The 13,162-nt window shown below is 45.9% G+C and overlaps 1 protein-coding gene across 1 annotated transcript in view; it reads left to right on the top strand.

The window, feature by feature from the left end:
- The first annotated feature begins 10,493 nt into the window (after positions 1-10,493).
- FSTL4 (follistatin like 4) overlaps positions 10,494-13,162 on the top strand; it is a 412,420-nt gene continuing 409,751 nt past the window's right edge. Inside the window, exon 1 of the mRNA XM_009449652.4 lies at positions 10,494-10,764. The gene's annotated coding sequence lies outside the window, so the exon portion shown is untranslated. The remainder of the gene's footprint in view (positions 10,765-13,162) is intronic.

Below are 13,162 nucleotides of genomic sequence, written 5' to 3'. Positions count from 1 at the left end.
AAATGGTGCTGGACATTTGTAGGAAAAAAAAAAGAACCTCATCCTAAGTCTCAGACCTTGTATAAAAATTCCCTCAAAATGGGGAAAGATTCAATTGTAAAACATAAAACTGTTAAACTTTTATTTAAAAAGTGGAGAAAATCTTTGGGATTTTGTATTTAGACTTGACACCAAAAGCAAGACCCACAAAAGGGAAAAAATGATAAGTCTGACTGCATCAAAATTAAAAACTTTTGCTCTGCAGAAGACCCGTTAAGAGATTGGAAAAACAAGCTAGAGACTGGAGGAAAACATTTCTAAACCACACCAACAAAGAACTAGCATCTTGAATGTACAAAAAACTCTCAACACTCAACAGTAAAAGAACCAAACGATGCAATTAGAATGAAGAGATATTTCACCAAAGAGTATACACAGATGACAAATAAGCACATGAAAAGATGTTCAACATCATGAGCCATTAGAGAAATGTAAGTTAAAACCACACACCTGTCAGAATGGCTAAAATAAAAAATAGTGACAACACCAAATGCAGGCAAGGATGCAGAGAAATGGAATCACTCATACATTACCAGTAGGAAGGTAAAATCGTTTAGCTATTCTGAAAAATAATTTTGCTGGTTCTTTTATTTTTTGGCTTTTTCGTGTAACATTTTTATTCGAAATTGGCCACTTTTTTAAAGAAGTAAACATGTAACTATCATACAAGCCAACAATTGTACTCATGGGCATAGATCCCAGAAAAATGAAAATTTATGTTCACACAAAAACCTGTACACAAATATTTATAGCAACTTTATTTGTAATCACCAAAAAATAGAAAAAGCCAGGTGGTTAAACAAATGTGGCACTTCCATACCATGGAATACTACTCAGTCATACAAAGGAGCAAAACTATTGACACATGCAACAACTTGTATGATTCTCAAGGTAGTTATGCTGAGCAAAGAAAGCCAATCTACCAAAGGTTACATGTTGTATGATTCCCTTTACACAGCATTCTTAAAATGACACAATTATAAAAATGAGAAAAAAAATGGAGGTTGCTAGAGATTAGGGATAAGGGGGGAGGGAGAGAGAGAAGGGAGGTGGGATGGGCATAAAAAAGCCACAGAAAGGATTCTTGTGATGGGACTGCCATTTATCTTCATTTTATACATGTCAATTACCTGGTTGTGATATTGTACTATGGTTTTTCAAGTTGTTACCATTGGAGGAAACTGGGTAAAGAGTACACAAGATCTCTCTGTATTATTTCTTACAAATGTATGTGAATCTAGAATTATTTCAAAATTTAAAAAATCAAAAAATCACTAAGTGATATATTGGTTTTCTTCCATTTGTTTTTATTTTTATTTTTATTATTTTATTTTTCCATAAGTTATTGGGATACAGGTATTTGGTTACATAAGTAAGTTCTTTAGTGGTGATTTGTGAGGTTTTGGTGTACCCTTCACCCGAGCAGTATACATTGCACCATATTTGTAGTCTTTTATCCCTCACCCCCTCCCAACTCTTTCCCCCAAGTCCCCAAAGTCCATTGTATCATTCTTATGCCTTTGTGTCCTTATAGCTTAGCTCCCACATATCAGTGAGAACATACGATGTTTGGTTTTCCATTCCTGAGTTACTTCACTTAGAATAACAGTCTCTAATCTCATCCAGGTCACTGCAAATGCTCTTTTTTTGTTGTTTTTGTTTTTTGTTTTTTGTTTTTTTTTGAGACGGAGTCTCGCTCTGTCGCCTAGGCTGGAGTGTAGGGGCATGATCTCGGCTCACTGCAAGCTCCACCTCCCGGGTTCACACCATTCTCCTGCCTCAGCCTCCCAAGTAGCTGGGACTACAGGCGCATGCCAACACGCCCAGCTCATTTTTTGTATTTTTAGTAGAGACGGGGTTTCACCGTATTAGCCAGGATGGTCTCAATCTCCTGACCTTGTGATCCGCCCACCTCGGCCTCCCAAAGTGCTGGGATTACAGGCATGAGCCACTAAGCCCGGCCAAATGCTCTTAATTCATTCGTTTTTATGGCTTAGTAGTATTCTGTCGTGTATATATACGACAGTTTCTTTATCCACTCTTTGATTGATGAGCATTTGGGTTGGTTCTACGATTTTGCAATTATGAATTGTGCTGCTATAAACATGCATGTGCAAGTATCTTTTTCGAATAATGACTTATTTTCCTCTGGGTAGATAACCAGTAGCTGGATCAAATGGTAGTTCTACTTTTAGTTCTTTAAGGAATCTCTGCACTGTTTTCCATAGTGGCTGTACTAGTTTACATTCCCACCGGCAGTGTAGAAGTGTTCCCTGATCACCACAGTTTTTTCCATTTGTAATAAAAGACTGAAAGCCTGTTGGTATGTAGCAAGCAAGCACACACAGTGGTTAGGTGGAGGAAGGCAGATGAGGACACTGATGATTCCTTTACTCAGTTTATCTCTTGGTTGAACATCACTGACTGCTGGGATGCTTGAGACTGTTATAATTTTAAATTGGTGTTTTTCTTAGTCATATATTTTGATTTGTGCCCATAATAGGCTGTGTTTAAAGACTAGAAACATAAGGAACCTGATGATGAAATACAAGCTAATTAAGAGCAAAAAATGTTAAGTCTACAATTTTGCTTCAAAATTACCTTCACCAATCTGTAAATTGCATTCATCTGATAAAAATCCTTATATATAGACTATCAAGCTGTCTTTCATACTTCAAAAACAGTGTTAAAAAGAGAAAAATAGAGTGACAATTATATTCAGTTTGGTTTTTCATGTGTTGAGAATAAAGGCTGTATCCACACCCACAATATGTTATTTGCAGAGTGCTTGGAAATAGTGGCCTGAAATCTTTCCCCTCCTGCCATTTATAAACAAAACATAGAAAATATATAAATAAAATGGTAGTGTTTTAAAGCATGAAATTCCAGAATTTTAGGCACCAATTCTTGAAAGACAGTTTTTTGCCTATACTTGAGGCACTGTCAAGGATTTTAGTCCTAAAACACTTTTTTGTATACATTCTATCCCCTAACTAGATGTGACATCATTTTTTAGCGTATGTGTCAGACAATGATGCTTTATTTCATTTAATTAAATAAAAATTAAATATTATATACTTGTTAAATGATACAAAATGGAACTTATCTGCAATGACTATTTCATGAATGTTATTAATGAATGCATTAAAGCCAATTTTAGAAGATAACATTTAATATGATACTCTGAAATAATTTGTTTAAACTTCAAATCACTTCTTTGTTATATACTACACCAAAATGGTAAGACTATTTTAAAATGTTTTGAAGAGGGTTGTAGTGAAAGGCTTGCAGGTCACATATGGCTAGGCAATGCTGACGTATGTGCATGCATTTGTCAGCTTTAAAGCATCCTGTTCATGTCAGTTGTTATATGCCCACTGTTTTTATTTACTGCAATTAGGAAATGGAGGGTCTTAGTTAATTAAATGTTCTCCATAACTGAAAATTACCATATGTCTCAGCACTGGGTTGGAGGCAGGAGACTTCAACCGCTGACCAACTTGGGGTTCTTGGCAAATAATGTACAAAACGCATCTCGACATGGAAAGTGGGGATGATGCCCATATTAATAGCATTTGCCTCCCATGCTGTGTGCCTGAAGCCATTCAAATAATGCATTGGGTTTTTATTTACATTTTGACTTCTTTTTCATTTGATGTGTTTTCTACTTTGAGTAACAGAAAAATCCAACTCAATTGATTTAAGTAGGAAGGAAAATAAATCCTGAGGTAGGACAGCTTTAGAATGGGTTATTTCCGCAGCTCATTAAGGACCTAGGTTCTTTTTCTCTCCCTGTTCCACCATCCTCCATGAGCCAACTTAGCCATTTACAGGGTCACAAGTTGGTGGCTGTGGGTCTAGGGGTGTCTTATACTTAATGAAAGTATCAAGAGGGAAAAGAGGTACCACCTCTTCCTGTGTACCTCTTTGTCTCCTCAGCTGACACTCTGTCACCTCTCCTCAGCCAGAACTGGGCTCCCTGATCACCACTGGAAAAGAGCTTCATGATTGGCTTAGACCATGCTGAAGGTGAGACACCTGAATGGAATTGACATTCTATATGCAGAAAAGAAGAGAGAAATATACTTTGAGTATCCAATCAACAATGTCTACCATAATTTCTTAGACTACATGTTTGGTTTTGATTTTATATGACAAGGGTTCATGATGAGGACAACTAATTAAATATACCCATAGATTCAGAAGAGAAGGTTCTCTAGGCACCTATTTGTAGTACGTAAATCCTGAGATATGTGATAGCTGCCATATACACACACAGTGTGTAACTGATACAGAATTGTGTAGTGATTATGAGGACAGGCTCTGAGTCAAATCCTAGCTCTGCCATTTGCCAGCCAAATTGCCTTAGATAAACTGGGTAACTTCTTTGAGCTTAATTTATACAATAAGGATCTTACAGAGTTGTCATGAGGATTAGGAAAAACAATACATATAAAGGGCTAGGACTGGTGTCCAAGGCATAGTTAGCAATCAATAAACCTTAGGTGCTGGTTGGATGGTAGTGATGACGATAATGGGTTAGACATCACTTTGCACCTCTTGACAACTGAGCATCTGGTCTTTCCTGCTTTCACTCTTGCATCTGGTCACTATCCTCTCTATCTAGTTTGTTCTTCATACAGCAGCCAGAGACATCTGTTAAAAACATACTATAGATCCTTGCTCACCCTCCTCCCCTCCATGGCTTTCCTTACACCTAACATCAGATCTAGAGTCTTTTCAGTGGTTCCCCCTTATTTGAGGTTTCACTTTCACTTTCCACAGGTTTAGTTACCTGCAGTCAATCGCAGTCTGAAACATTACATATAATAAGGTATTTTGAGAGGAAGATATATATAATCGTATTCACATAACTTTTATTATAATATATTGTTATATGTTATGAATTATTGTTGTTGTTAATCTCTTACTGTATCTAATTTATAAATTAAACTATCATAGGTATGTATGTATGGGAAAAACCAGTATATACAGGTGCAGTACTATCCATGATTTCAGGCATCCACTAAGTGTCTTGGAACATATCCCCGTGGATAACGAAGGGCTACTGCATTTGTCAGGACCCTGTGTGATCTGGTCCTTGCCTAGCCCTCTCCTTCTTCTGCAACTCTTTGCCTGGATCCCTCTGCTTAGCTACATCAGCCAGTTCCTTCTTTATGCCTGCTAGGCCTTCTGCCTAAATGCCCTCCCAGCTAGATCTTCTCGTATGTCATGCCCTCATCTAATCATATCTCTGCCTAAGTACCCCTGTGAAAGAACTTTGTCCTCTGCCCTCTTGAAAAGTCGCCACTCTTACTTCCAGTTACTTCTATCAGTCTGGGGTCTCTAGAATACAGAACTGGAGGCAAAGTTTATAAGCTAACACTTTATCAAGGAGAAGGAAAATCCTAGGGAAGCAGGTGCAGGGAAGGAGAAAGCTCAAATGCTGAGCAGGCCACAGCCTTGTAACAAGTGCAGCTGTGTGTGTGCTGGGCCTCCACAGTATCTTCAAAGAAGACTTGGGGCACTGCATCTCCGTAGAGACCATCCAGGGAAACAAGGGGGAATTTGTCTGCTGGCTTCCTCCTGTGCCCAGTCTCCCACTGGTCAAAGTCCAGCCCTCAGGGCATTAACTGTGCTGTATTGAGTAGCCTCTTCAGGAGGTCTCTGGGGAAGCCAGAGCCCCAGGTCTTGAGTCTGACAAATGCATAGGCATGGAGGCCAGTTTCTCGCTGTCATTTGGTGCCTCAGGCAGGACTTTTTTTTTTTTTTTTTTTTGAGATGGAGTCTCGCTCTGTTGCTCAGGCTGGAGTGCAGTGGCACGACCTCAGCTCACTGCAACCTCTGCCTCCCAGGTTTAAGTGATTCTCCTGCCTCAGCCTCCTGAGTAGCTGAGACTACAGGTGCATGCCACCATGCCCAGCTAATTTTTGTATTTTTAGTAGAAACGGAGTTTCACCATGTTGGCCAGGATGGTCTCGACCCCTTGATCTCATGATCCGCCTGCCTCAGCCTCCCAAAGAGCTGGGATTACAGGCATGAGCCAACATGCCCAGCCAGACAGGACTTCTTGATCTGAAGTAGTGGCAGTAACAGCACAGGGGAACTGGCTCTAAGACTGTGGAGATGGCATGGAACAGTTAATAGGGCCACTCTTGCTAGGAAGCAAGACAAGTAAGTGTCCAAAGCCCTGGTCCAGGTTAGGGTCAAAGAGGTCAGAATGGCTGCTCAGATCTAGGGTGGCCTATCAACTAAGTCCAGTACCATCTTATACCCCTGAAGATTGGATAGTTGTCTTCATAGCCCTTGAGGTGACCCATCATAATACTGCATATTCATTTGAAAGGAACGTTTATTTAGAAGAATGGAAGCTTCAGCCAGCCAGGTAGCTCATGCCTGTAATCCCAGCTCTTTGGGAGGCCGAGGTGGGGCAAATTACTTGAGCCCAGGAGTTCAAGACCAGCCTGGGCAACACAGGGAGACCCCGTCTCTACAAAAAGTACAAAAATTACCTGGGTATGGTAGTGCATGTCTGTAGTCCCAGCTATTGGGAGGCTAAGGTGGGAGGATTACCTGAGCCCAGGGAGGTTGAGGCTACAGTGAGCTGTGATCCCACCACTGGACTCCAGCCTGGGTGACAGAGTAAGACCCTGTCTCAAAAAGAAAAGAAGAGGAAAAAAAAGAATGGAAGCTCCCTAAGGTAGCAGTTCACCTTTAAAATTAGATAGATAGATAGATTTAGATTTTCACATTATTTATGATTCTATACTGGTGAGTTGGAAAACAGGGTCATGATAAAAATTTATGTTGTCCCTTTCGAAGAAAGGAAATTGGCCCCTCTTTTCACTCTCCTCTTAATATGTTCCCTCTTTCATCCCTTTTGCCTATACTCAGTAGGGTATGATAGTTTGTGGCTGTAGGCCTGGCCATCTCATCCCCAATTATCCCTTGTAAACAATACATTCTTAAGAGTAGCAGACTGCAGTTTCCTCCTGTTATCAGCACCTTTCTTGGTCCCCTTGTGCCATCAATCCAGCCCCTGTGAGTTTGCTGGGAATTTGCCTTGGTAACAATGCCATGGTGAGGGTTTTATGTTCATCTCCCTCCATTTTTACCATTCACAATTCCCTTTCCATCACTGCATCTTCTCATTTATCCCAACTTCTTCATTAAAATTCCTACTCTATACCACTTCTTCTTTGTCTCGAAAAATTTCCCCAATCACAGTTGTCCCTTGAATGAATACCTTATCTCCATGCTAGCTACTTTTCTCCCTGAAATAAAGTTAAAAACAATTATGTATGTGTAATCTTAAGTCTAGGATCTTGAACTTACTGCCTACATTCCCTTAATTTCTAGATGATTAATGAATTATCATCTTAAAAATAAGCATTAATATTAGACTTAGAGGAAAACTTCAACATCATAGCTCTGTTTAGATCAGAATAACTGAACTTCTATAAATACAGGCAAAATAAAGGCATAGACCTTTAGAACTGAAAATGGCCTTAGACATGTCGTTTAGTATGACTGCCTCCCATGTACCCATCCCCAATTCCCACTTAAGAGAAAACAAGTTCTGGGAAAGGTGTGACTCTCCCAGGCTCACTGAGCCCTAGAGGCTGAGGCAGGAGAGAGACCCCATCCTTGTGCCTCCCATCCAGGGCTCTCCTAAGCACAGGGCTGGCTCTTCAGTAAACTGCATGGTTTGGTTTGAAGATTTACAAAAATATTTTTTGAACAGGCAGCAGAACGTTAAATTATGCAAGACAAGGAAGACTGTTTCCTGCCTTTTCCCTCCTTCTCACATGACTTCCCAGTCTGGCTTCTAATGAGTATTTCTAGGCACTGTTTGACCAGCCTAGTGGGTACTCCCAAGGGTAAGCTGACCCACAGTTAGTGATGCAGATACTTTTGGTTGGATCTGGAGAAAGTGCCTTGCTTCCTCCTGATTCCCATGGCTATGTGTCATCTCTGAGTATCCTGATATGCAGGTGTAATCTGAAATGTCCTAAGAGACACACATCGTTTGGCAGTAGTTTTTCATTACATTGTTGTGTTTTTGGTAAGGATTAGAAATAGAAAAAAGATTTTAAACCAGCAACGTAAAAAAATATTTGGGTTGCTTAAACTTTTTGATCTTGTAAAAGTATATTAATAATGTTTTTATGTGTGTCTCTGGCTGAACTACTCACCAAAAACAGAGTGGGGCTGGGGGGCAGTAACTGGAATTTATGTTTCCTTTTAGCTCCCCTATTCCAAGCTTATTGAATTACATGAAATTCAAAACTTAACCATTATTTCCCCTAAGAATCCTAGTTGGCTATTGAGAATCAGTATGCTTGCAAGTTCTGAAACAGGGTTTCAGGCAAATTTTGAAATTCTCAGTGTGAAATCTAGCCTATTTTCCAATTTGGGGTGTACTATTAAACAAAAACTTACACTGAGAGGTAAAAGCACAGAGCAATTCAAAGAGGTGTCAAGGTTACTGGCATCTGATGCTGCTTCCCTAGAGCCTTGTTTTATTTTGTCATTCACACTTCACCTTTCTCATTCCAAGGTGACTTTTAATTTCACTCTTATTTTATGCACAGTAGTTAAACAGCTCACTTCAGATGTTGGCGTTCTCTCTAAGGAATATTCCATACATCTGGTTTGCAGCAACTACCTTCTTCTACTTCTTTGGGAAGCGTGTAGAAGTTCAGTGCCTGTTCACTGCATTAAACAGAGCTATTTCTGATCTTGGTCAACCTATAGACCCTGATTTACATATGACCTTGAGTTATTAAAAAACAACAAATACACAAAGTCCTGCTTTGATTATGTAATAAGGCCACTAGGCTGACTCAGGGACTTTGTGATCAGAGCTGAGAATAGAAATCTGCTTTTCCAAATACCTCATGTCTGAGAGGAGAGCCGAATCCAGCCTCTAAGCCATGGTGTACGTTCCTGACCACAGACTTAGAATTACATTTCAGAGGGAGGCACAGCACATTTCCAAACTTCCCTGCTTCCTTTTATACTCATTTTCTCTTTTCTGTTTCCCAAGATGAAAAGTGCCGTCCCTTCCCCAGTCCTGCCATGGAGAATCTGGCCCCTAGCCAGCCCCAGAAGTTCAGTCATGGTGGCCTTGGCAAAGATTCATAGTCAAATCTGAGAGAGGATCACACTGGCTAGGGCCCAGGGTCACTGAGGATGTAGTAGCCTTTATCCTTCTGAGTAAAAATCATGGTATCCACATGGGAAGTCAACCAGGTTTTGTCCAACCCCTCATTTTACAAGTGGGGAAACTGATACCTACAGTAGAGATACGATTGGCTCTGCATTACATAGCTTGGCAGTGATAGAGGGAGAGCTGGACCCCAGACCAAAACTGTGTGATGCCAAGACCGCGCTGGCCCATTCACTGCTGTATCTCTCCAACTATTAATAGCACAGTGCCTGCTGCATTGGAGGGGTTCAGCGGCAGGAAAATCTGTGGAAGGAAGAAACAAACGTAATATCTCTTTCTTCAGGTCAGCCTTCCATTATTCTTCCCCTTTTCCTTATATTTAACTAACTTCATCCTCAGAAAAATCCCCTCTGTCACCTCCCCCAGGCCAGGAGAGATTACAGAGGCATGGACAGAACACTGTTCACCTAAGCCAGGAAGGCCCCTGGTGCCCACGCAGCCAGAGCAGGAGGCAGGCCCTCAGAAAGTCTCCTGGCCATCAGCCTGGCCTGGGTAGGGGCTCCCTCCTAAGTTTCCTGCCAGACTGAGGCTACGGTATGACCATTTATGGGCCCCTAGTTGTTACAAAGGTGTTTCCAGTTCATTCGGGAAGGAAGACTGATCTCAAAAGCTGCTGATGTTAAAGAGGGATCCAGAAAAGTTTGGGAGCCCCAGGCTTGAGGATGGGATCAGGATGGGGAAATATCCTGTTCTAAGGGAGAAGGGACCCTCTGGGCCCAGCCAGGTCAGGTAGGCAAATGTCACTTGGGATTGCCCCTGTATGCCCAGAATGTCTTAAGATTCTGTAGTTGGAAGAGGGAAGATTCAGAAAAGAGAAAACCTTTGCTGTTTCCCAGGTTGTTGGGTCTCAACGGCGGGGGATTTCACCCACTTTGTCCCCAGGGACAGCTCTCCTGCTGTGGTGTACCGGCCCGCCTGGACTCCACGAGCAATGGCCACGGATTCAGAGACCCCCTGTGCGCCTGGAGAGCACAGCTTTGGGGAACCTGGCCCGGAAAGGAGCCTGGAGGAGAGCAGGGGTGAAGAGGGGCTGTCACTTGCCGAGCTCCACGCTAGCCAGAGGCAGGAGCGCTACGCTGGCCCTCCTCCCTCCGGGCCCTAGATGGCCCCAGCGCTCCCGAGTCATCGCGCCCCGCGTGCGCGCCCGCCTGCTCCGCGCACCTGCCGTGGCCGCCGCGCGGGTCTGACCGGCTGGCGGGCGGGCGGCGCGCACAGGTGGCGGCGATTGGGCAGGCGGGGCCCAGAGGGTGACGTCACGGGCTCCGGTCCCGGCGGCAGAAATAGGGCAGCCGCGGCGGCGGTGGCACAGCAGCGGGCAGCGGCAGCTCAGGGAGCTGGAGCCTCAACAGCCTCCAGCGAGCCCGGGACCCGCCGACAGCCCGAGAAACCAGCCGAAGGACGCGGGGCGGGGTCGCCGCCGCCGCCACGGGGCGCTCCCTCCCTCCCGCCCAAGTCCGGCCACCTGGTCTTCCCCTCGGCCCCGGCCGTCTCAGGTACGCGGGCGCAGCTCCGGAGCAGGCGCGGGGAGGGTGCCATGTCGCTGGCGCCGCCACCAGCCGGTCCCGCTGCACCCCACTGGGGTCCTGGCGCCCGCGGCCCCGCATCTTGCTGCAGGGCCGGGCGCGGGCGCTTGCTTGTCCTTACTGCCCGCGCCGGGAAAGCCAAGTTTGCCCGCGGGGAAGGGACGGCTGGGCCAGGGCTCGGCAGGGCTACCCCGGCCAAGGCCAGGACTCGAGGAGAGGCTGGGACGCCGAGGCTCGTGGCCGGGGTCTACGGTGGGGACCGGAGTGACCCGGTTGGCACGCGGGGCGCCACGCAGAAGCGCTCGGGCCGAGCCCGCAGCTCGCGCCCGGCTCCGAAATCCTGCAGGCGCCGTTCTTGGGTTCAGGACCCCGAGCGGCCCCGGCGGAGCCAGGCGAGCGCGGCCCCTCGGCCCGGACCCGGTGCCCTTGGCTCCGGGTTGGGGCGCCGGGCAGGCATTCTCAGCACCTCCTCCCCGCGGCTTTGCGGGGAAACTTGCGTCTCCTCGCTGCAGCCCAAAGGGCCCGCTGCGCTTCGTCTGGCCCTGGCTTCCCCGGGGTCCGCCGCGTGTGAGGCTGGGGAGGAAGGAATCAGGGCACGACCCGACTCCAGGCAGCCTGCGGCGCTGCTTGTGCGTAGCCGGCCGCGGTCCAGAGTGAGCGGCCCGGGGTACCCGCTTGAAGGTGTCTAGGGAGCAGTGTGTTGGGGGCGTTCAGCGTTCGGGCTGGGGGCTTGGTCCTAAGAGAGCTTGCACTGTGGATGATCTCCGCCCTCTTTGCGCCCGCAAAACAAAGACGAGTTCTGAGTTTCAGGAGGGACCTGGACGAGGCAGGCACAGCACTCTGCTTTCGGCGCGTGTCGCCTCGAGTTTGGGGACGAGCTGACGCTAGTCTTTGGGGCTCCCTGCAGCCGACAAAGCGGCGCCAACCCAGGCCTGCCACCTGAGGACTTTGTGCCCGCAACTCTTGGGGGAGCGGAAAGCCGCCGAGGCAGTGGGGTTTCTTGGTTTCCAGAGCGCGGCGAGCCTCCGGGCGGCGCGGCAAGTGCACTAGGAGTGCGCGGGTCAGCGGGGCGGGCCCGGCAAGGTCGGTGTCGCGGCCCGAGAGCGGGTGCCGGGGCGCTGTCCAGCAGCCCTCGCTCGCGGCCGCGGGCCGCGGGCCGCCGACACTGATGAATGGCGCGGCCACAGCCCGCCGCTCCCCTCTAGGTGTCGCTTCCGCCGAGCTTTCCTCCAGTGAAAAACAGCGCCGGCAGCTTGGTCTGTTACCTTCGTAAATTTGTTGCAAGCCTGTGCACCAGGAACTGTACTAGATGGGGCCCCCGAGATACAAACATCCGTCCAGGTTCTCTGGGCCAAACGTAAACAGAATTTCAATAGGTGGTGAAGTAACTGCCAGCCAAAATGTTCACCGGGAATGGGCCTGTGTCACAATCTGTGAGGGGAAAAGACGGATCAGTGAGCGACTAGGACTCTTCTTGAAAATCCTAAGTTATTTTCCTACTGCCAAATTTAGGGGAAACCAGCGATGCTTTTTAATAGTGTCTTCTTAATCCTGGGGGCCAGGCGCCAGTTTCTGTGCCTGCCCCTCTGGCCCCCAGGACAGACTCTGGGTCTGGTGGTGGGGGGGAGTCCACCTGGGAAGGGAATGGTCAGAGGTGTGAGTGATGCAGCTTCTGAGACTCCAGAGCCACAGCAACTCTCAGGCAGGAGCTCAAGCCGGACATACGAGCAGATGCCCTACAGGGCACGTGTCTGCTTCCCATCTTAGCGTTGTGAGAAGGAGGCACTGCAGCATCACTAGACCATTTCTGCCATACTCTGCTTAATGTTCGCTTTTTCCCTCCCATCCTAGGAAAAAAAGGCACCACCCTCTCCAAAGACTTCAGACTGAGCCAAAGTTCACATAAGAAAATAGTCCACTTTGATGTAATGTATTAAAATTGCTCGTTAGAGTTGTCCTAGTGCTTTTTTCTCTCTTAGACTTTTATGATCATCCTCAATTTTTGTTGATTCTAGGAAAGCTCTTTTTCTTCTGGAAAAGGCCAGCTTATTTTTCTGGGTATTAGGAGAACTTTTATCCTTTCGGCTGTGCCCTGGAGGTGGGTGAGGGAAGAGGAGGTTGGATTTTTCCACCATGACCAGTCAGTCACTGAGGACTTTTTTTCCTTTTACTAAGGGCCGTAGGACTTTTTAAATGTGACCTTCACGTTATGATCTTTTGTTTGACTTAACACTATATTCAGAGACTAGCATTGAATAGTCATTGTTTCATAAAACTACCTTAACTCCTACCTTGCCTTGTTTGAGTGTTTCTCTGCAAACTCAACCTTCTTGAGTTGCTTATGTGCGGTTAGTTGTGTGCTTCCTAG

Source organism: Pan troglodytes, chromosome 4 (genome assembly GCF_028858775.2).
Source record: "Pan troglodytes isolate AG18354 chromosome 4, NHGRI_mPanTro3-v2.0_pri, whole genome shotgun sequence".
In the NCBI taxonomy this organism is placed as follows: Eukaryota; Metazoa; Chordata; class Mammalia; order Primates; family Hominidae; genus Pan; species Pan troglodytes.
The sequence above is the reverse complement of the archived record's forward strand: the minus strand, read 5'-3'. Positions and strand labels throughout refer to the sequence as shown.